We start from the raw sequence: 22325 nt of genomic DNA, 5'->3' as shown, positions 1-22325 counted from the left end.
AAGTGGAGAGTGGACACCTCAGCCGATCTCTGCAGCCAGACAGGACGAGAAAGTGGTGACCTTGAAGGTCAACCCGAAGACAACAGGGCTATTTGAAGGGAATGTAAAAATCACGTACCTTAAAAAATGTCAGAAGGCAGACAGGGGCTGATAAACATGTGCAGGCAAGTGTCTACCACCCAAAGGCGAGCGATTGGAATTAGGGGCACGTTAAACATGAGCTTAAAGACGCACTGTGCATTTCACTGTTTCAGGTTAAAAACTGGCCAAAGAAGAACACTGTCACCTTGCCACAGGCAAAAATAAGTTCTTTTATTTTTTTAAGTGACAGGCTAAGATGGTATTATCAAATCTGAGAAACTAATCTGGTCTCTTAACCAAAGTGATCTGTCTACTGACCCTTGATGACTCAGTGAAGACCTTACACATTCTATTTTAACAAATGTAGCAACATTTTTAGATGAGAAACGTGCACTGATAATACAGTAGATGTAAAAATACACATGCATTCTTTAACAGTCTTTCTGTTAACTATGATTATTAATAGCAAATCCAGACTCAAAAGAACAATGGTCTATGTGACTGTCTGCATGGATTCTTCAAATGCAAGTTTTCCATGTAGTAAAACCTTATACTCAATGGTTTACATCTTGGAAAGTCACAATTCCAAAGTCTCAGTGTTTACTAATTACTGTGTCTCATGCCCACTATTGTGGGTGTGAACCAGAAAAGCCTCTCTGTTCTAGACGTGAGCAATTTCCCATCACATTTCCTGAGGTTTTGCAGAACTTCTCAATAAATAATCAGAACATCTTCAAACTAAAAACACACAAACAAACAAACAAACAAAAAACCCCGAAATTTTCAGTAGCACTAAAATGTCTCATCCTTTTTCCATGTCTTGGTTTATGAGTTTACTGTAAGTACACTATTATATTTAAATGAAGAGTGATGTCTCCCCTTCTGTTTAAAGCAGAAGATAGAAGCGATCAGTATGTTAAATTGCACAATTACTTGAGAAACAAGTAAATCAGTACTTAGCAGAAGAATTTCTTTGGCTGTTGTTTTTTTAAAGGGAATACTCAAAATATGTAGTCTGGCTGAAAAGGAGTATCTACATTTCTATCTTGGAGACTAAGTATAATTATGAGAAAATTTCCCAGTCCAAAACAAATGTACATGGTAAATTATATGAAGCATTTTAGACTATACAGCTATTTCAACTTTTGCCACTTGTGAGAAAGGATAATTTCTCATAAGTAGATTTCGCTAATTGCGTGACTGCTTTCTTATTGTTTTGTTAATATGGTCTCCAAGGTTGGGGAGGGATTCTGATTACATTTTAATGAGGAAATTTGAGTTGGCCATTGGGTTGACTGTTTTAAGAAAAAAGGTTCTAATTAGGATAGACACTCAATGTATGAAAAGTACATACTTTCGAAATTATCGAGAATATAAGGAAGAAATGCCACAGTCAATAGGTGGGGAAAAGTGGAAATGGTGACAGATTTTATTTTTGGGGGGCTTCAAAATCACTGAAGATGTGTGACTGCAGTCACTAAATTAAAAGATGCTTGCTCCTTGGAAGAGAAGCTATGATGAACCTAGACAGCATATTAAAAAGCAGAGACATCAGTTTGCCAACAAAGATTCATATAGTCAAAGCTGTGATTTTTCTAGTAGTCCTGTATGGATGTGAGAGCTGGACCATAAAGAAGAGAGTGACAAAGAACTGATGCTTTTGAACTGTGGTGTTGGAGAAGACTCTTGAGAATCCCTTGGATTGCAAGGGGATCCAACCAGTCAATCCTAAAGGAAATCAGTCCTGAATATTCACTGGAAGGACTGATGCTGAAGCTAAAGCTCCAATACTTTGACCACCTGATGTGAAGATCCAACTCACTGGAAAAGACCCTGATGAAGGCAAGGGGGGAAGGGGACAACAGAGGATGAGACGGTTGGCTAGAATTGCAGACTCAACGGACACAGCTCAGTCATGTCTGACTCTTCACGACCTCATGGACTGCAGCACTCCAGGCTTCATTTCCATGCCATGTCCATGCCATGTCCATCAAGTCAGTGGACACAAGTGTGAGCAAACTGAAGGAGACAGTGAAGGACAGGGAAGTCTGGCGTGCTGCAGTCCATGGGGTCTCAGATAAATGGGCATGACAGCTGGTGAGCAACTGGGTGTCCTGCTCTGAGAGAGGGGCGTGGTATCTTCTGGCTCTAGAGAACCCCTTCGACAAGCCACCTTTGACATCTGGATGTAAGATGTTGACTTACTGACTCAGGTGGATGAGAAGGGTATGCAAAATTGAGAAGAATTTTTTCTATCAGGGCCGATTATTTCTTCCTCTCGTATTTTCATGCCAATATGCTGCACTTTCCCCTCAGTCACCCTCCATTCAACAGTGACCTCTGTCTTCAGATCCACGAGGATGATTCTCTGCCTTCTTTCCCTGCCTTCAACAGTCCAATTCTCCCCGTCCAGTTGTCTTTCCTGATAAAGGCATAATCTGTCCGTAGTCACCTCCATCTTTGTAGAAGACCCTTCAGGGAACCGTGTTTTCCAAAATCTATCCTACTGTATACTTCCCTTCACTGGAAAACGAGTCCCGAGAAGCTGCCTCCCTCTCCCCATCAGACAGGGACACCACGTGGCCCTTCCCCAGAGGATCCCCCATCCGCAAAATCTCTCCATCACCCCAGTGAATTCTACTCTGTCCCACTTGGGTTTGTTCAGTGAATGTTTGACAAAGTCTTTGCATCTCATTGTAATGCATACCTGATGCTCTCTGGGTATTTCACTACAATGCAAGACACTTTGTCTTAAAAAATGAGCTTTTGATTCACTGCCCTGTCCTAAGACAGCTACCAGTGAAGGAATGCCTGATTCCCTAAAAAACCCACATGGTACCTGACATGCAGATGGTGATGAACAATGTTCGTCTATTTTCTTATTTTTATTTCAGTAAAGCTTCTCATATAGGGAAAAAAAAAAAGCACAGTTTCAATTACATGGAAATAAAGGTATTTCCTATATAAAATTCCATACCATGTTTTTATAGTGTGAGACTTCTGAGCTGTGTCCTAGGTCGACAATATGGATGCATGGATGGATATCTGACTCAGTATCACTGTTCAGGTGGGCAATTCCTTATAAAGTGGAGACTTTCATCCCCCACGTGTAAATTGTGTAAAGTTAACTACATGGAAGGTGATTCAGCCGCATGTCTAAGGATACATATAATTATATGAGGCCAGAGCCAGATATCGGTCATGACGACTGCTACGGACTGAAGATTTGTGTCTCCCCCAAGTTTGAGTATTGATACCCTAATCTACAATGTGATGATATTTACCAGCAGGCCTTTGAGAGGTGATAAGTTCATGAAGGAGGGGCCCTTGTGATGGGACCAGTGCCCTCACAAGAAGAGACAGGAGGCAGTTTGCATCCCCTCTCTGCTATGCAAGGTCACAGTGAGAAAGTGTCCTTCTATAAACTAGGGAGAGGCTCCCACCAGACACTGACCATCTTAGTACTCTGATTTGGTCGCAAGAAAAAGCCAGTTCTGACTCCATGTGGAAACTATTTCTTTGCCTTGCTTTCCATTGCTTTTGTTATTATGAAGTGAAAGTTGCTCACTCATGTCCAACTCTGCAACCCCATGGACTATGCAGTCCTTGGAATTCTCTAGGCCAGAATACTGAAGCTCAATTTGTTATTATAATCTTATCTACTGGCCTGCCTCAGAGAATCCTGCCCCTCTGCCTGACTGGTAAACTAAAGTGGCTTTTTTTCAGAGCCCCGTCCATGTGTAGATGGCAGGAAGGAAGAAATTAACACATCCCCCTGCTGGAGGCTTGCCATTCTAGGAGATATTTGCAAGATGGAGGGCCTTTTTAACTTGTTTCCTCACATCTCCCATCTCTAATGTATAAAAGAATCTGGCATTCGGACTCCAACAAGATGGTTATTTTGAGACATTAGTTTGCCATCTTCTCTTAGCTGGCTCTCCGAATGAAGCTGTATTCCTTGCCCCAGTACTTCCTCTCTGATTTGGTGAGCAGAGTGAGCTTGGACTCAATAACAAAGTTAGACTTTCAAGATCCAGGATGGTGAGCAATAACATTTCTGTTGTTTCGGCCGCTTCATCGGTGGTCACTTGTTAGAGCCGCCAGAGCTGTGCATGTTCTGAATCCAAGGTGGGGGTGGTGAAGCATGGGGGGTGGGGGAGGGTTGTGGTTCACCAAGGTCTTCTTGTGTTTTGATGAATGATCCTGGTTTAAGGTTAAGTGGAATGAACTCTAAGTGCCTTTTCCAGGAAACAATAACACTCCTTATCTGATTTCCCCCCTTGCTTCTCGGCTAATGAAGTAAACTAATGGTATCATTAGTTACTATGAACTGAGAGACCCGAGCACATTTAATAAATGACGTAGCTCACCCTACCTGTGCCCTCCAGCAAGACCTTTTATCTTGGCTCTGGAATTACACATTTAATTGTTGTCTATTTCACATATTCCCTTGACTTTTTCACGGGCGTTTCAAACATCACGTGCTCAGAACTGAACTTGCGATCTTCTCTGTCAAAACAGCTTCCCCATGCCTTGTTTTTTGCAGTGTCCTGAGGGGTATGTCTCTGCACCCAGTGGCACAGATCAGGATGAGTGGTCCTTCTTTAAATGTTTCTTTCTCTGAGCCTTGTATTCAGTCCATCTTTGAGTGTGAATTGACAGAGGATGAGATGGCTGGGTGGCATCACCAACTCAACGGACGTGAGTCTGAGTGAACTCCAGGAGTTGGTTGATGGACAGGGAAGTCTGGCGTGCTGCTATTCATGGGGACGCAAAGAATCAGACATGACTGAGTGAACTGAACTGAACTGAACTGTCAGCTGCAACTGTCTGGGATACCCAGCTCAGTTCACCGTCCACTTACTTCCCCATCCTACACCTCAGCCAGTCTTCCATTTTTGACCTTGGCCATGATAGTCTCTTTGTAGGAGAAATTAACACTTTTTGATATTTTAAATATTAAAATTAGAAGATATTGTCCTGGTACATTGCACCCTTCAGTTAATCCCCGTTTTACTTCTAATACAGTAGAGAACTTTCTAGGACTGGTCAGACCTGAGAGTTCTGGTCACACCCCTGTCCCCTCTGCATTTTATCTTTTCCACCATCTCAGTTTCCTCCGTTACTGGAATTTCACTAGATTTGTGGAATTCAGCTTCTTAAAATGTTGCACTCCTCTCTAATAAAGGCGTATGTGTGTGTACTCAGATGCTTCAGTCTTGTCTGATTCTTTTGCAACCCCAGGAACTGTGGTGTGCAGGGCTTCTCTGTCCATGGGATTCTCCATGCAAGAATACTGGAGAGGGTTGCCATGCCCTCCTCCAGGAGATCGCCCCAACCCAGAGATCAAACCCAAGTGTCTTATGTATCCTACGCTAGCGGGCAGTTTCTTTACCCCTAGTGCCACCTGAGAAGCCCCTGCTAAAGACATCTGCCAAGCTATTTCTTCTGCATGGGGTACTCTGCCTTCCAAGCCTCTAAGTCTGAATTTAAATGTTATTTCCCCCACCCACCCCAGAGCTAGCTCCACTCTGTCCCTGACACTTTGCAAACACGAGTGACATTTAGGTTTTCATAACACCCCCTTGTTTCCATCGTAATGCTGATCACCCTTGTGATGCCCTAACAATATGGTGACTTATTTGTATAATGTCTGTGCCCTTATGAGCCTGAAGGTGCATAAACTGATTAATATCACTGCATTTACACTTTGCCCAATGCCTGATAACAATTGACACTTAACAGATGGATGGATGATGGATGGATGGGTTGGATGGACGGATGGATGATGGATGGATGGATGATGGGTGGGCAAATGGATGGGTGAGTAGATGGATGGATGCAGAAACTTCGAGAGCATTGCATAACATTCAGAGAAAACACGCTGTAGATCATCTAAAGGCAACCAGACTTAGACAACGGAAAACAAGAGAAAGATACTATGCCTTTGCTCAAGTAATCTAGATTTACTCTATGTCCTTTAAATACAATCTTGTGTTTCATTTTTTGGGCAAATAACCATTGCTTCTTGGAAGCTCAACAATACTTTTTTCAGGAAAAGATCAAGAAAATCCAAAGGTAAAAAGACTTAGAAAGCCCAGTGTTTCTTTAACAAACAAGTCTCCGCAGGTGCTGATTTGGGCATGTGTTATAAGCCTGCAGGGCCTTCTGCTCCCCGGCTGACGCTGAAGGAAGGCATTCTGTGCAGAAAGCTGGTTTGTGTCTGTCCCAGCCGCTGTGCAGGGTGAGCACGGCGTCCTCTTCTCCCGGGAGCCCTCACTGCATATTATCACGCCAGCCGCAGTTCAGATCCTTATCTCCTGCTTAAGCTTGCCATGTTTCATCTCTCACTTAGACATGTTTTTTTTTTTCCCTCGGATGATAGTAAAGGGCATCTTCAGGCACCCTTACCGCTCATATTGAATTGTGAATTTGTCGTGGTGGATTAGATTAATCAAAATGGCCTTCGAAGAAAAACCTCCGTTTGTGCCCCCCAAACTCGAATACTTTCTGTCACTTTTCATAGAGATACCACTTTCTGCAGTCACTCTCACATGCTGTCTTCATATCTCTCATACAGCTCAAGATGCCTTTATTCGAACCATTGGTGGGTTGAACTTAAGCCACTGTTTAAATTTCTGCCTAAGCAGTAAAGGTATGGGTTAGAAAATGCAGTAAAAAGTGGAAGTGGGGAAATTTTAAACAACTTGTTTTCACTAGAGCAAAACATTTACGGCACTCTCACTTCCTTCAAACCTTTTCAAAAATCATATCATGGAAAATTTAGCAAAAGCTTGTTGGAACAACTGGTGACAGGCTGATGGATGCTGAAGCTGAAACTCCAATACTTTGGCACCTGATGCAAATAATTGACTCATTTGAAAAGACCCTGATGCCGGGAAAGATTGAAGGCAGGAGGAGAAGGGGACGACAGAGGATGAGATGGTTGGATGGCATCACCGACTCAATGGACATGAGTTTGAGTAAACTCCGGGAGTTGGTGCTGGACAGGGAGGCCTGGTGTGCTGCAGTCCATGGGGTCATGAAGAGTTGGACATGATTGAGGGACTGAACTGAACTAATATCAAAAGAGTTTACCAAGAATGCATCAAAATGAATGAATATCTTGGAGAATTTGCACTAATCCTTTGATTCTCATCCACTTTCTTTATCAAAGGCAGTAAGAAAGAATTAACCAGTAAGATAATATATGAAAACAACCTTAAATATATTATCTATTACCCAAAAAAGATTTTTATCTGTATTCTCTGTCAAAACTCATAAAATTTTATATTTATATTTTATTTTAGTATTTGACAATGTTTTTTTTAAATAAAAATAATCATTTTTTTCTACTTCAAATGCAACAGACATATATTATAGAAATAAGAAAAATACTTATAAAATTAATGTAAAATCATCTATGATCTTACTGCACAAATCCATTCCCTCAAAAATAGGAGCATAGAGTAACGAATTATTTTTTTTTTAGTTTTTCACTTTAAAAAGGAACATTTTCTTATGCATAAAGTCTTTCTATTTAAAATTTATATTTTAATATATAATTAGTGGTTTGAACTTTTTTCTTTCTTATATAAACAACAATGAGATGAACGTCTTTGTAGCTATAGGTTTGAGTTAACTGGCTCCTCCTGAAAATTCCAAGAAGTAAAATAGTCGGAATAAGAGTACCATGTTTCTTAAGAAATGTGGTGTTCATGGCCAGATTGTTGTCCAGAAAGGTTGCCCTAATGAGCACGTTTAACTGCAGTGAATGTTTCCCCAGATATCCCTCAACCTCATCAAAGAGAAGTGTAACCTCCAAAGGCACCAATGGTTTGACAGAAGCAACAACGGAATATTATTTAAAATGTTGGCACCTCTTCTTTCATGAGATAACAGGCTATTTGGATGCCATCTACTGATTGTATGTTTAAGCTCTGTACAGTTTTGTGTTTGCATCGTGGACACCGAGCGAAAGTAAGAAGATCTTTAACGTTACACTTATTAACTCTTTCCTCTGATGTATCCCTAACAGTTAAGTGCATGAACCTCCTGCTACAGACACGATGGAGACGCTGGTATTAGACTTACTCTGTGGATATAAACAGGCATCACTGGAGAGAAACTGAAGACTTTCCTGGTGGTCTAGTGGTTAGGACTCTGAACGTCCAGTGCAGCGCATGCTGGTTAAATATGCAGTCAGGGAACTGTGAGCCACATGCCACTGGATGTGGACCGAAAACAAACAAAAAAAAAGTCGGAGAAACTTTACGAGAGAACTGCAGTCAGTCACTGAGTGTCCATGCAAAGGTTCTCGCTGAGAATGCCGTGCTGAACGTGACAGAGCCCTGCGTGAAAGCAGCGGTCTCACGGGGGGCTGTGAGCAGGGACGGGAGGTAGGAAATGCTGAGTGACTGTGACTTACTCACGGGGTTCTTGCTGTTGTTCAGTTGCCAAGTTGTGTCCGACTCTGACCACCTCCTTGTTTTCCAGGCAAGAGTACCGGAGTAGATTGCCATCTCTGCTCAGGGGGAATCTTCCCAACCCAGGGATCAAACCCATGTCTCCTGAATCTCTTGCACGGGCCGGTGGATTCTTTACCACTGTGCCACTTGGGAAGCCCGTATATGCAACACATAATTTAAGAAACGGAGAGCAACTGTATCTCAGTGCCCACGACTATGCCAATTTATATGAAATTCACCACTGTATAATCTGTGCATTGTGTTTCTCTGTTTGGAAACAAGGCCACTATTTAGAGTCTCTGCGGATCTGGTCCTCTTGCTTTTTACATGTTCTCTCTCACTTTTTTAGAAAGTCTTGACTGAAACTGTGACTTTGAAACAAACAAGAAAATGGAGAAGCTCTTCCTCGAACTTGTTGCTCAGTTGCTAAGTTGTGTCTGAGTCTTTGCGACCCCATGGACTGCAGCACGTTAGGTTCCTCTGTCCTCCACTATCTCCCGGAGTTTGCTCAAACTCATGTCCATGGAGTTGGTGATGATATCTAACCATCTCATCCTCTGTCACCCCCTTGTCCTCCTGTCCTTAATCTTTCCCAGAATCAGCATCTTTTTCAAAAGAGTCGGCTCTTCACATGAGGCGGCCAAAGTATCGGAGCTTTGGCTTCCTCATCAGTCCTTCCAATGACTTTTCAAGGTTGATTTCCTTTAGGATGGACTGGTTTGCTCTCTTTGCAGTCCCAGGCACTCTCAAGAGTCTTCTCCTGCACCACAATTTGAAAGCATCAGTCTTTGGCACTCAGCCTTCTTTGTGGTCCAACTCTCACATCTATATATGACTACAGGAAAAATCATAGCTTTGACTATAACTTATTTTCCTAGAAATCATCTTATACTGATAGCAATTTAGGTTATCTTAAACGCGTGTCTCTGTCCTGTCGTTTCCAGATTGAACACTGTAAGTGTTCCTGGCAAAGTGGAACTTTCCGGGGGAAGCAGTTTGTGTAGGAATTCCCAGCTACATTTCTACTTTACAAGCAGTGGCCCTTCTAATCTTTTTGTTGTTTGGTTTTGCTACTACCAATGTGGTTTTCAGACTCCTTTCTGTTAATCTAAGCATTTTCTCATGAGTAGATCTTTAGCCTGCAGTCAACTTACAAGCAAGAAAATATTTAAAAATAATAAATGATTGCTAAAAACCTAGGAATATGTTTCATACAAAACATTGTTGTATTAGGTTGCTCATGTATGCTAAAGGAATCCTTTGGATTAGAAATTATTCTTGGGTTCAGGTAAGGAAAGAAATATAAATACAGGACTTCATCGCTGGGGGTCACACCAACTCATAATCTTCCCGTGGTTAGGATGGAAACATGGCTGGATTTCAGTGTTGTTTTATTTAATTTTCCCACTAAATCAAATTTTATCAACAACTGGTTTTCTTGTTCTAAAATTCATGGTTCAGCGATCTTCAGTGCCAGAATTGTTTTTTCTTTAAGAACGTAGGCGTAGAAAATGAAAGTGTCAGTCGCTCAGTCGGGTCCACCTCTTTGCCACTCCGTGGACTGCCCATGGAATTCTCCAGGCAAGAATACTGGAGCGGGTAGCCATTCTCTTCTGCAGGGGATCCTCCCAACGTAGGGATCGAACCTGGTCTCCTGGAATTGCACGTGCGTTCTTTAATGTCTGAAGCAGGGGAAGGCCATAGGCATAGATGCTATTATTAATCTGCGAAATGTCAAAGATAATTTTAATCTTTTTTAAAAAAACTCAATAAAATCTGAAAACCCATAGTATTTCAACTTATTAGTATATTTTGAGTGCTTTGAAGCAGTAATTAAATAAATGTGCATAGAAACCTTTAAAGTGTTAAATTTCACAAAGCTTTCCTCTCAGCGAACAGCTAAAAAGAAGCTAGAACCTCACTCGACATTGAGAACTCCATTTTTTTATATGTCTTTCTTGGACAATTTTTCTTTCTGCCCTTAGGTGAAGCATCTGGTATATTCCTAAAAGAGACTGGAAGAAATAGTTACATCCTTTGGAGATTTTAGGAGGCTGTGACCTGTATTATAGACTGAGTTACCTGTAGTAGAATTGTCAGAGAAAATTTTCTTGTCTGATCACCATGGTTATTGAAACAGCTGTATAATCGTGACATGGGAACCATTTCTGCCCAACTGAGTCTCAATAGTAATTTCCTCGGGAGCACTTTAAAGTAAGTGCTCAACAAGTGGACGTGAAAGAGAAAGGTGACAGTGTGTAAATAGATAGGAGCTGGGGTCTTAAATATTGGCCAAACAGGAAGAAGATATCACACCAGCCAAGGCACTAAGTTGTCCTGGTCAAGGGGAACCGAAAGGCCCTGGCTTCTCCAGGGAGCGGTCCTGCCTCTCCTGATAGCAAGCGCAGTTCTGCTTTTGGGCCCCTGACCTGTGCGACGCTTGCCAACATCACCTACATTTGAGACTCTGCAGTCTTGGTGGCTTCCTTAGTTTTCTTTTAGACAGATTTTGTTTTAGTGAAGTTTTGGCCTGAATCGTGTGATGATGGAAGGACGAGTGACATCGTTGTGTCTGGAGGGAGAGCAGGGTGGGAAGAAGCCCCACCTGTCTTCCAGGAAGAAGAGGTCAAGCCAGAGACAGGGTCTGCAGTGGACACAGTGACGTCTGCCTCTGCACGCCTACTCGACAGCCCACGTGTTGTTCGTTATAGGGACAGCCTGACTCACCATGGCAGATACAGTCCCTGAATTCTGCAGAAAAGGATCCAGTTAGCCAACAAAATACAGAGTCATCATCCCTTCTTCTGTTTGACTCTGTGGATGCAAGAGTAAAATGGAAAACATAAAGGTGAGCCTTTGGAATAAGTTTCCGGGAAAAGAACAGGGTCTGAGAGGAGGGAGGGGATATTGCAACATGGAAACACTGCAAGAGGCAAGCTATTTAGAATGAAATCACAACTTTATGGACAATGTATGAAAAAGTCTGGATTTTGATATTCAAAATACATTTTTACATACACAGTTTACAGTTCATTGAATTATTGATTTTAAAACAATAAAAGTTCTTTTTTGAGTGTTTAAAATACAACATGAAATTTAATAAATTAAAATGAGTGGCGGTCATTTGGCTTTTTCATTTCTTTTTTGTTATTCCAATAGGAATTATTTGGGCTAGGGTTATGGGATGAAAATATGAAGAGCTAAATTTTATTTTATAAGGAAAATACTCTTAAAATAAATATGTCTCTGCCAAAATAACAAACTACCTCAAACTCCTCATTTCTGGAAATATTCCACTTTTAGATTTGGCTAAATAGATCTATGACTACAGTTCTGTGTTCCACATGTAAACAAAATAAATACGTTTTTCTGGTTATTTAATTATGTTTCAACTTTAATAATCAGCTAAAGCTGTTCTCAAGGTTAAGGAAAAATTAATCAAACAGGAAAATTAAAAGTTTATATCTTCTGATATGAAACTTACAAAATTGATGACTTTAAAATGCTGTATAAAATGACAATGTATCCCAGCTTCTCAGGGAGCCATAGAATTTCCCTTCCAAGTCCACAGTCATTTTCTAGCAATGTATCCTCACGGGCTACCTTGGAGGGAAAAAGAGAAGCAAAGAGATAACAAAACTTCACCTGGAGGAAATAAACGGGCATTTGCATCAGGGAAGAGGACAGGAGAAAGGAGAGGTGAGGGTCCTGAGAGCTCAGCATCACAGAAGGAGGTGGGTGAGGCCAAGCCGTGCGCAGTGACCGCTGCATCAACACCCGCCCAGCTCCAGACCCGAGGGGACTCCAAGCTCAGGGAGACTTTGCAGAGGTGGTTTTAGGAGGAATTAGATAAGAGGCTGGTGGGCAGCATGGAGCAGAGAGATGAGCCCAGGCAGGAAAGAAATGGAGCCTTCACTGAGGCCAGAAACCAGAGGACAGCTATATAGACCCTGGGGCAGAAAATACAGTTCCCTCCAGCAGAGACCGTGGAGTTTGATCCAGTGAGATGAGACACCTTAGGAGGCAATGGTTTCACTGATGTCAAGACAGAAAACATGATTTTTTGAGAACATTTTCAATTTCAAGTTTAAAACATTAAACACAGTTGATGTGGAGGGAAATATTTAATCACATACAATTCAGTAAAATATTTAATTTAGACTTGGAAGGAAAGCTATGACCAACCTAGACAGCATGCTGAAAAGCAGAGACATTACTTTGCCAACAAAGGTCCATCTAGTCAAGGCTATGGTTTTTCCAGTGGTCATGTATGGATGTGAGAGTTGGACTGTGAAGAAAGCTGAGCACCGAAGAATTGATGCGTTTGAAGTGTGGTGATGGAGAAGACTCTTGAGAGTCCCTTGGACTGCAAGGAGATCCAACCAGTCCATTCTGAAGGAGATCAGTCCTGGGTGTTCATTGGAAGGACTAACGCTAAAGCTGAAACTCCAGTGCTTTGGCCACCTCATGCGAAGAGTTGACTCATTGGAAAAGACTCTGATGCTGGGAGGGATTGGGGGCAGGAGGAGAAGGGGACGGCCGAGGATGAGATGGCTGGATGGCATCACTGACTCGATGGATGTGAGTTTGAGTGAATTCTGGGAGTTGGTGATAGACAGGGAGGCCTGGCGTGCTGCGATTCATGGGGTCACAAAGAGTCAGACACGACTGAACAACTGAGCTGAACTGAACTGATGGTAAGGTAGGCTTGCACAGTTTCTAAAACTGAGTGACTATCTTGATAATGTATCTTCTATTTTATGCATAAAGCCAAGCATTTTCATACTATTTCAAGATATCAGCGTTACTTTGTTGATTCTTCCTAGCGATCTTGGGGAATAGAGCAAGCTTATTTCCAAATTAAAGATGAGAAAAATAGGGTATAAGTGGTGGTGTGCAAAGTCATTCCCCAAATTTAAATATAACAGTGATAGGGAGTCCTGGATTTTCTTCATAAGTAATTTAGTGTGATGGCCACCTGACCCGCTATCTTAGGCGCTAGGCTTACACAACCGGAATTCCAAGTGTCGGTTCAACTCAGCAGTCCTGTTTATCAGTTACGGCTGTGCCAGAACATTCTTGTTGATCAAATATTCTCTTACTTAGCTGCCATCCATGTTATGAGAAGACCAGCAATTTTTAAAGAATAACACCACATGTAAATATACCTAGTTTAAAAAAGCATATCTATATTACATTCAGTGTCTAATTTATTAATGAATTTATCTCTGTACCTTGAAGAAATGGCTTTGAAAATCCACCTTATAATCTTATTAGTAAAATGTCACTGTTAATATATATAAAGAGGGAAAAGATTGTGTGTGTGTGTATCTGTATAGTGTCAAAAAAAGGGAAATCGATCTTAATTTCAAAAGCCATTTGTTCCTCCACACTCTCTTTGGTGTGTCTGAATCATAATTAAAGACATCATCTTTACTCTAGCTGTGGATATAATACCTACATCAATATCCTGAGGAAAACTTCTATAAATCTTGTCGCAAACACTCTTTTCACAGATTTCTTAGTCGGTTGAGCAGCGGATTTAAGAAAATGATACTCCTTTGCCTGACCTTGCTTGAGTTTAACAAGAATATCAAGCCAGTCTTTCCAGCAGGTATGTGTATGGATGCTTGCAGCGGCTTTGTATCTTTTCCCACCGACAGGTGATTATTTTTTATTAACCTACTTTATAATCTCTCTATTTAAAGAAATAAGATATCAACTTGACTTTTGCAGCTGACAGAGTGGGACAGCTCCTTATCTCCAGCTTTAATTCTGCCATCTATGGGTTTTGGTGAACTGCAAGTGAAATGTGGAATATGATGTATAACAAGGCTGTAACAGCACAGGGGTGGAATTCATTCACAATTACTCTGCGTAGACCTCTCAGACCTAGTGTTCCAACTACATGGAAGGAAAACTATTACTTTTAAAAGAAAATCGGAGGAGTTTGTTTAAAAACAAAAGTCAAAGCGAAAGCCAGCATGGATGGACCTAGAGATGATCGTACCATGTGAAGCAAACCAGGCGGAGAAAAGTGTGACACCTTGTCATTTACGTGTGGAATCAAAAAAAGAAAAAGAGAAACAAAAGAGCTTATATACAAAACACAAACGGACCCAAAGACAGAGAAAACTGGCTTATGGTTACCAAAGGGGAAAGAGATGGGGAGGGATCAATTAGGAGATTGAGATCAACATATGTAAACTGCTGTATATAAAATGGGCTTCCCAGGAGGCACTCGTGGTAAAGAACTCACTGGCAAATGCAGGAGACGTAAGAGACATGGGTTTGATCTCTGGGTCGGGGAGATTTTCCTGGAGTAGGGCAAGCAGCTCACTCCAATATTCTAAGAGGACATTAAACAAATAAAGACACTTGTATTCCCTTTCCACGCTTGATCACAATTACCAATGTGCAAAAATGCAGGTGTGAGTGTAAAAGACATGGAGCCTGTTTGCTGGAAGTGGGGAGAGGACAGGATGGGCAGGGTTAGGACCCTATTCATGGGCCTTCTGTCCTCATCGACCCACAGGTATCTCATGGCCATGGGACCAGATAGCCTTGCTGGCCCACTTCTGTAAGTTCAGGAGAGGAAGGTTTCATCTGTAAAGGAGTGGGGGTGAGAGTATCATGAATGTTTTATTCTCTGTGCCCTTTGCCTCCCAGGGTTGTTTTGAGGATAAGATGAGATGGTGCATATAAAGGTTTTGGGAAGCGCCTGCCTTTCGTGGGCACTGAAATGACTTTATTATAAATCCAATTTGTCTGGAGCACAGAGGACATGCTAAGTAAAATGGGAGAACACCCAGAAAGGCCAGATTTTAAGAAGCTTTCATTTGAGGCTAAAATAGAAGCCAAGAGGGGTTTGGGAGCAAGGCTACACACACTGTGGGGTACCATGAATAAAATTCTTCTGGAAGGGGGCAGGTGGGGCTGAATAGAGAGGGCAGGGTGGCAGGGAGGTAGGGTTCTAGCAGCAATGCTGCAGAGGGGAGGCTGGGAGGAAGAAGCGGGGAAGAAGTCTCTGCTACCAGCAGGACTGGGTGAGGAGCAGAGGGAACTTGGAGGCAGAGACAGGACTCTCATCTGGATAGACTGTTGACTGACATGCATCTGTCCAACATGGACGTCAGAGAGGCCTTTGGCCAAGACGGTAGTGACTTTGGTTCTGGGCTTTATCAAGCTCTGTCCTCACTAGACAGGACTTATTATGTGCATTCTCTCAACTGCAGACCAGATTCACACTCTTTCAGGACGGTGCTTGAAGGATGACCCACACCCTGGAGACCTAACTTAACTGCCAAAGCAACGCTCCACCGCAGATGAAGAGCCCAAGGAGGTTAAGAGCAGTCCTGTGGGGTGTGCATTGCCCAGTGCTGTGAGGGCCAACCCCAAATCATTTCCTTGTTTCTCCATGCCATTTACCCAAGCAGGATTGAGAGGTAAGAAAGTTGAGGATTATTATTCATATAAGGCTTGCTATAGTCAAGCGAAAAGACCACATATATCTCTGTAATGACACTGAAGCAAATGCTTTGAAGTCAGCATTAGATTAAATGTATTATTATAAAAAGAGAGAAGGTTCCCTCAGCAAGTTTATTATATGCACACCTGGGGCTTTTTAAATAATAGCTGCATGGACTGCTGAGGTCCCTAATACTACTTTTTCCTGTGGACTTATTAGTAATATGGAGCCCTAGAAAAGTGAGTTACTGACAGTTTGAAATAAAGGATTTGCTTCTCCAGTGTGTGACATGGATTCCGATTACTATTCTGTGCTCATCTTGGGCGTGGAGAGGCGTGGAGTCTTTCATGTCTGAAACCTCATGATTTGCTGGCCCTGGAGTCAGGATGGGAAAGAGGCTTCCCATGTGGATTCACCACTGAATTTTACTGTAAGACCATGGGAAAAAGATCTACACTGACTTTCATTTCACTGAAGCACACTGGCTGTTTTTTTTTTTTTTCTTGACACTTTTAAATATTGGAATGGAAATATTTTAGGATTCAAGCCATCATGAGACCCCATGTTTTATTTTTCCAGTGGAACAAAACTTTTTTTTAGAATCTTCACCCCAACCCTAGATCTGATAGAATGAAATGACTCTGGAAGAAAAGTCATCTTGGAATCATTCACTTCATTCAAAGAAAGCTTCATATATATTTCGCTGACTGGAAATTTACACTATGACCGCCATCCTAACTAAAGTTATAAAACTCTTCTGATCCTTTCAACATGGCTTTGTTCAAGAAAACACCACCCTGTGATTACTGGACTCTCCCCAGAGTTCAGATGTCTTGAAAGGACCAAAGTCTAACATGGGTTGAATTCCATCCCCGTGGTTCAAGTCCTTTTCTTCAAAACTTTGACCTCATGAGAACAGACCCCCTGAAGTCTTTCTGGACACTCTTCTGGGTGGGCTTCAGTGGACTGTGAATTTGGAGTTTCACAATCACGACTGGATCTTTATAAAGTGCCCCTTTCTGCAAGAACAAGTAGCATTGAGCCGTGCACATCTAGAGGGACGTGACGCTGAGCCGGACTCTTCCGAATTTGAGTGAAATGGTGCAAATAGTATGTGATATTTGTTCACCCTACAGCATGAGTGTTATAGCATGCAAGATGCACTAAGCCATCTGTTTCTGAGCACTGGTAAGCAGCTTGCTTCTTGGAAAGACTTAAAAAATGACGTGAGGAATTACTAAGAAATTTAGGATTAAAACATGTAACGAAATACTTGGTTAATTTCATTGATTTTTTCCTCCTTACTTCTGAACATAAGCACATGGCCAGCATGAACAAATATTCATTAAGGTTCAAAAATTTTCTGTTTTTACTTTGACAATGGTGTAAAACACACATTGTCTAGAGACTGCATTCCATGACCCAAGAAGCCTTTATTCTAGTTAGAGAAAAAAAACATAAGTATGCAAAAGAACATGTAACAACTGGCTGGTTCCCTATTGGGAAAGGAGTACATCAAGGCTGTACATTGTCACCCTGCTTGTTCAACTTATATGCAGAGTACATCATGCTGGGCTAGATGAGTCACAAGCTGGAATCAAGATGCTGGGAGAAATAACAACAAGCTTAGATATGCAGATGACGCCACTCTAACGGTAGAAAGTGAAGAGGAACTAAAGAGCCTCTTGGTGAGAGTGAAAGAGGAGAGTGAAAAAGCTGGCTTGAAATTCAACATTCAGAGAATTAAGACCGTTGCATTTGACGCCATCGCTTCATGGCAAATAGAAGAGGAAGAGGTGGAAGCAGTAGCAGGGTTTACTTTCCTGGGCTCCAAAATCACTGAGGTCGGTGACCGCAGCATGGCATTAAAAGACGCCTGTTCCCTGGAAGGAAAGATATGACAAACCGAGATAGCATGCTGAAGAGCAGAGACGTCATTCTGCTGACAAAGCTTCATCTAGTCAAAGCTATGGTTTTCCCAGTAGTCATGTATAGATGTGAGAGTTGGACAACAAAAAAGGCTGAGCACTGAAGGGCTGATGCTTGTGAACTGTGGTGTTGGAGAAGACTCTTGAGAGTCCCTTGGACTGCAAGGAGATCAAACCAGTCCATCCTAAAGGAAATCAATCCTGGATACTCAGCTGGAGATGAAGCTCCAATACATTGGCCACCTGATGCAAAGAGCCAGCTCACTGGAAAAGACCCTGATGCTGGGAAAGACTGAGGGCAGGAGGGGAAGGGGATGACAGAGGATGAGATGGTGGGATGGCATCACTGACTCAATAGACATGAGTTTGAGCAAACTCCAGGAGATGGTGAAGGACAGGGAAGCCTGGCATGCTGCAGTCCATGGGGTAGCAGAGAGCTGGGGTAGCAACTTCACACCAACACCATGCAAAAGGAGCAAGTACGAAGGCCTCAAAGCTAAATGCCCATAACTTGGGACTGAAGTGAAGATCGTCTACCTTCAATCTCAGTCACCATTACTGAGGAGGAGGAAACACCTGCTTTTTAGAGGTGAAAGGCCTATCAGTGTGTTTTTCTAGATTAAACACTTGAAAATAACTAAGAGTTTAAATAGGATTATTTAATAATTATTAATATCATGAATCTAAGTTAATCAAATGTATAGATTTAATGTGTGACACTATGACACAATAGCGATAGTTTCAGCTAATAACAGCAGCGACTATGATTACAGTAGAGTTTACTAGCATTAAATACTAGCAGACAAAACGGTGTCTCCTCTGCCCTTTGCTCCCAGCTGCCCTGTTCTCCTCCTTGTGAACGATCTGTGGACGAGCCAATCCTGTCTGTGCCGGGGATGCAGGACCTTCCCTTGGCCAAGAGCCTTTCTTCAGCAGGTCTCCCTACATCGCCCTTCTGTCTTCTGGATTGTTCTATCGGCAAGCAAACACACGGTCCCCAAGCTGCATGGGACCCATAGCTGTTGACTTTCGGAAAGAATTGCTAGGGCAAGTTCTTCTCACGTTACTTCAAGACCTGCTATGTTGTGCGAGAAGTGTTTGGGGGTGCTGGAAGCCAGCGATTAAACTTCAACCATTATCTATCCATCCGTTGTCTGTCCACCCACCTCTGTATTCATGTGCCCATCTCTCCATCCGTCCATGTATCCATCCATCCATCTATCCACCATCTGTTTCTCTGTCCATCCATCTACCATCTAAATTTCTACTTTAAAAAATTAAACTGTGATAGCATTTGGGCCTAAGTAGTTCCAGTCTTCTCCACATATACACAATATGTATTATTGGAGAAGACTCTTGAGAGTCCCTTGGACTGCAAGGAGATCCACCCAGTCCATTCTGAAGGCAATCAACCCTGGTATTTCTTTGGAAGGAATGATGCTAAAGCTGAAGCTCCAGTACTTTGGACACCTCATGCAAAGAGTTGACTCATAGGGAAAGACTCTGATGCTGGGAGGGATTGAAAGACTCTGATGCTGGGAGGGATTGGGGGCAGGAGGAGAAGGGGACGACCGAGGATGAGATGGCTGGATGGCATCACGGACTCGATGGACGCGAGTCTGAGTGAACTCCGGGAGTTGGTGATGGGCAGGGAGGCCTGGAGTGCTGCGATTCATGGGGTCGCAAAGAGTCAGACACGACTGAGCGACTAAACTGAACTGAACTGATTATTATATAAGCGATTTGTGAATTTTGTTATTTTTTGAGAAATGGAATATGACAGATACTTTATATTCTCGGTGATTTCTCCCCCAAATATGGCTCACTCTACTTCTCCTCATATGTATTAGCTACTGTGGATATCTGCATATCTTTCCACATCATTTTAACGCTTATATGCACATTCGTGAAAAATTTAGAGTACTGATTTGTGTTTTTTAAACATAAACAGTATCACACTATATTTATGGCTTAGCAGCTTGCTTTTTGCTGACTGGAATGGGTGAATTTAACTCAGATGATCATTACATCTACTACCGCAGGCAGGAATCCCTCAGAAGAAATGGAGTAGCCATCATGGTCAACAAAAGAATTTGAAATGCAGTACTTGGATGCAATCTCAAAAATGACAGAATAATCTCTGTTCATCTCCAAGGCAAACCATTCAATATCACAGTTATCCAAGTCTATGCCCCAACCAGTAACGCTGAAGAAACTGAAGTTGAAAGGTTTTATGAAGACCTACAAGATCTTTTAGAACTAACACCCCAAAAAGATGTCCTTTTCATTATAGGGGACTGGAATGAAAAGTAGGAAGTCAAGAAACACCTGGAGTAACAGGCAAATTTGGCCTTGGGCTGCGGAATGAAGCAGGGCAAAGACTAATAGAGTTTTGCCAAGAAAATGCACTGGTCATAGTAAACACCCTCTTCCAACAACACAAGAGAAGACTTTACACATGGACATCACCAGATGGTCAACACTGAAATCAGATTGATTATATTCTCTGCAGCCAAAGATGGAGAAGTTCTATACAGCCAACAAAAACAAGACCGGAAGCTGACTGTGGCTCAGATCATGAACTCCTTATTGCCAAATTCAGACTTAAGTTGAAGAAAGTAGGGAAAACCTCTAGACCATTTAGGTATGACCTAAATCAAATCCCTTATGATTATACAGTGGAAGTGAGAAATAGATTTAAGGGTCTAGATCTGATAGACAGAGTGCCTGATGAACTATGGAATGAGGTTGGTGACATTGTACAGGAGACAGGGATCAAGACCATCCCCATGGAAAAGAAATGCAAAAAAGCAAAATGGCTGTCTGGGGAGGCCTTACAAATAGCTGTGAAAAGAAGAGAGGCGAAAAGCAAAGGAGAAAAGCAAAGATATAAGCATCTGAATGCAGAGTTCCAAAGAATAGCAAGAAGAGATAAGAAAGCCTTCTTCAGCGATCAATGCAAAGAAATACAGGAAAACAACAGAATGGGAAAGACTAGAGATCTCTTCAAGAAAATTAGAGATACCAAGGGAACATTTCTTGCAAAGATGGGCCTGATAAAGGACAGAAATGGTCTGGACCTAACAGAAGCAGAAGATATTAAGAAGAGGGGGCAAGAATACACGGAAGAACTGTACAAAAAAGATCTTCACGACCCAGATAATCATGATGATGTGGTCACTCATCTAGAGCCAGACATCTTGGAATGTGAAGTCAAGTGGGCCTTAGAAAGCATCACTATGAACAAAGCTAGTGGAGGTGATGGAATTCCAGTTGAGCTATTTCAAATCCTGAAAGATGATGCTGTGAATGTGCTGCACTCAATATGCCAGCAAGTTTGGAAAACTCAGCAGTGGCCACAGGACTGGAAAAGGTCCGTTTTCATTCCAATCCCAAAGAAAGGCAATGCCAAAGAATGCTCAAACGACCGCACAATTGCACTCATCTCACATGCTAGTAAAGTAATGCTCAAAATTCTCCAAGCCAGGCTTCAGCAATACGTGAACCGTGAGCTCCCTGATGTTCAAGCTGGTTTTAGAAAAGGCAGAGGAACCAGAGATCAAATTACCAACATCTGCTGGATCATGAAAAAGCAAGAGAGCTCCAGAAACACATCTATTTCTGCTTTATCGACTATGCCAAAGCCTTTGACTGTGTGGATCTCAACAAACTGTGGAAAATCCTGAAAGAGATGGGAATACCAGACCACCTAACCTGCCTCTTGAGAAATCCGTATGCAGGTCAGGAAGCAACAGTTAGAACTGGACATGGAACAACAGACTGGTTCCAAATTGGGAAAGGAGTATGTCAAGGCTGTATATTGTCACCCTGCTGATTTAACTTCTATGCAGAGTTCATCATGAGAAACGTTGGACTGGAAGAAGCACAAGCTGGAATCAAGATTGCCGGGAGAAATATCAATAACCTCAGATATGCAGATGACACCACCCTTATGGCAGAAAGTGAAGAGGAACCAAAAAGCCTCTTGATGTAAGTGAAAGAGGAGAGTGAAAATGTTAGCTTGAAGCTCAACATTCAGAAAACGAAGATCATGGCATCCGGTCCCATCACTTCATGGGAAATAGATGGGGAAAGAGCAGAAACAGTGTATGACTTTATTTTTTTGGGCTCCAAAATCACTGCAGATGGTGACTGCAGCCATGAAATTAAAAGACGCTTACTCCTTGGAAGAAAAGTTATGACCAACCTAGATAGTATATTCAAAAGCAGAGACATTACTTTGCCAACTAAGGTCCGTCTAGTCAAGGCTATGGTTTTTCCTGTGGTCATGTATGGATGTGAGAGTTGGACTGTGAAGAAGGCTGAGGGCCAAAGAATTGATGCTTTTGAACTGTGGTGTTGGAGAAGACTCTTGAGAGT

This window comes from Capra hircus, chromosome 20 (assembly GCF_001704415.2).
Source record: "Capra hircus breed San Clemente chromosome 20, ASM170441v1, whole genome shotgun sequence".
Classification (NCBI taxonomy): domain Eukaryota; kingdom Metazoa; phylum Chordata; class Mammalia; order Artiodactyla; family Bovidae; genus Capra; species Capra hircus.
The sequence above is the reverse complement of the archived record's forward strand: the minus strand, read 5'-3'. Positions refer to the sequence as shown.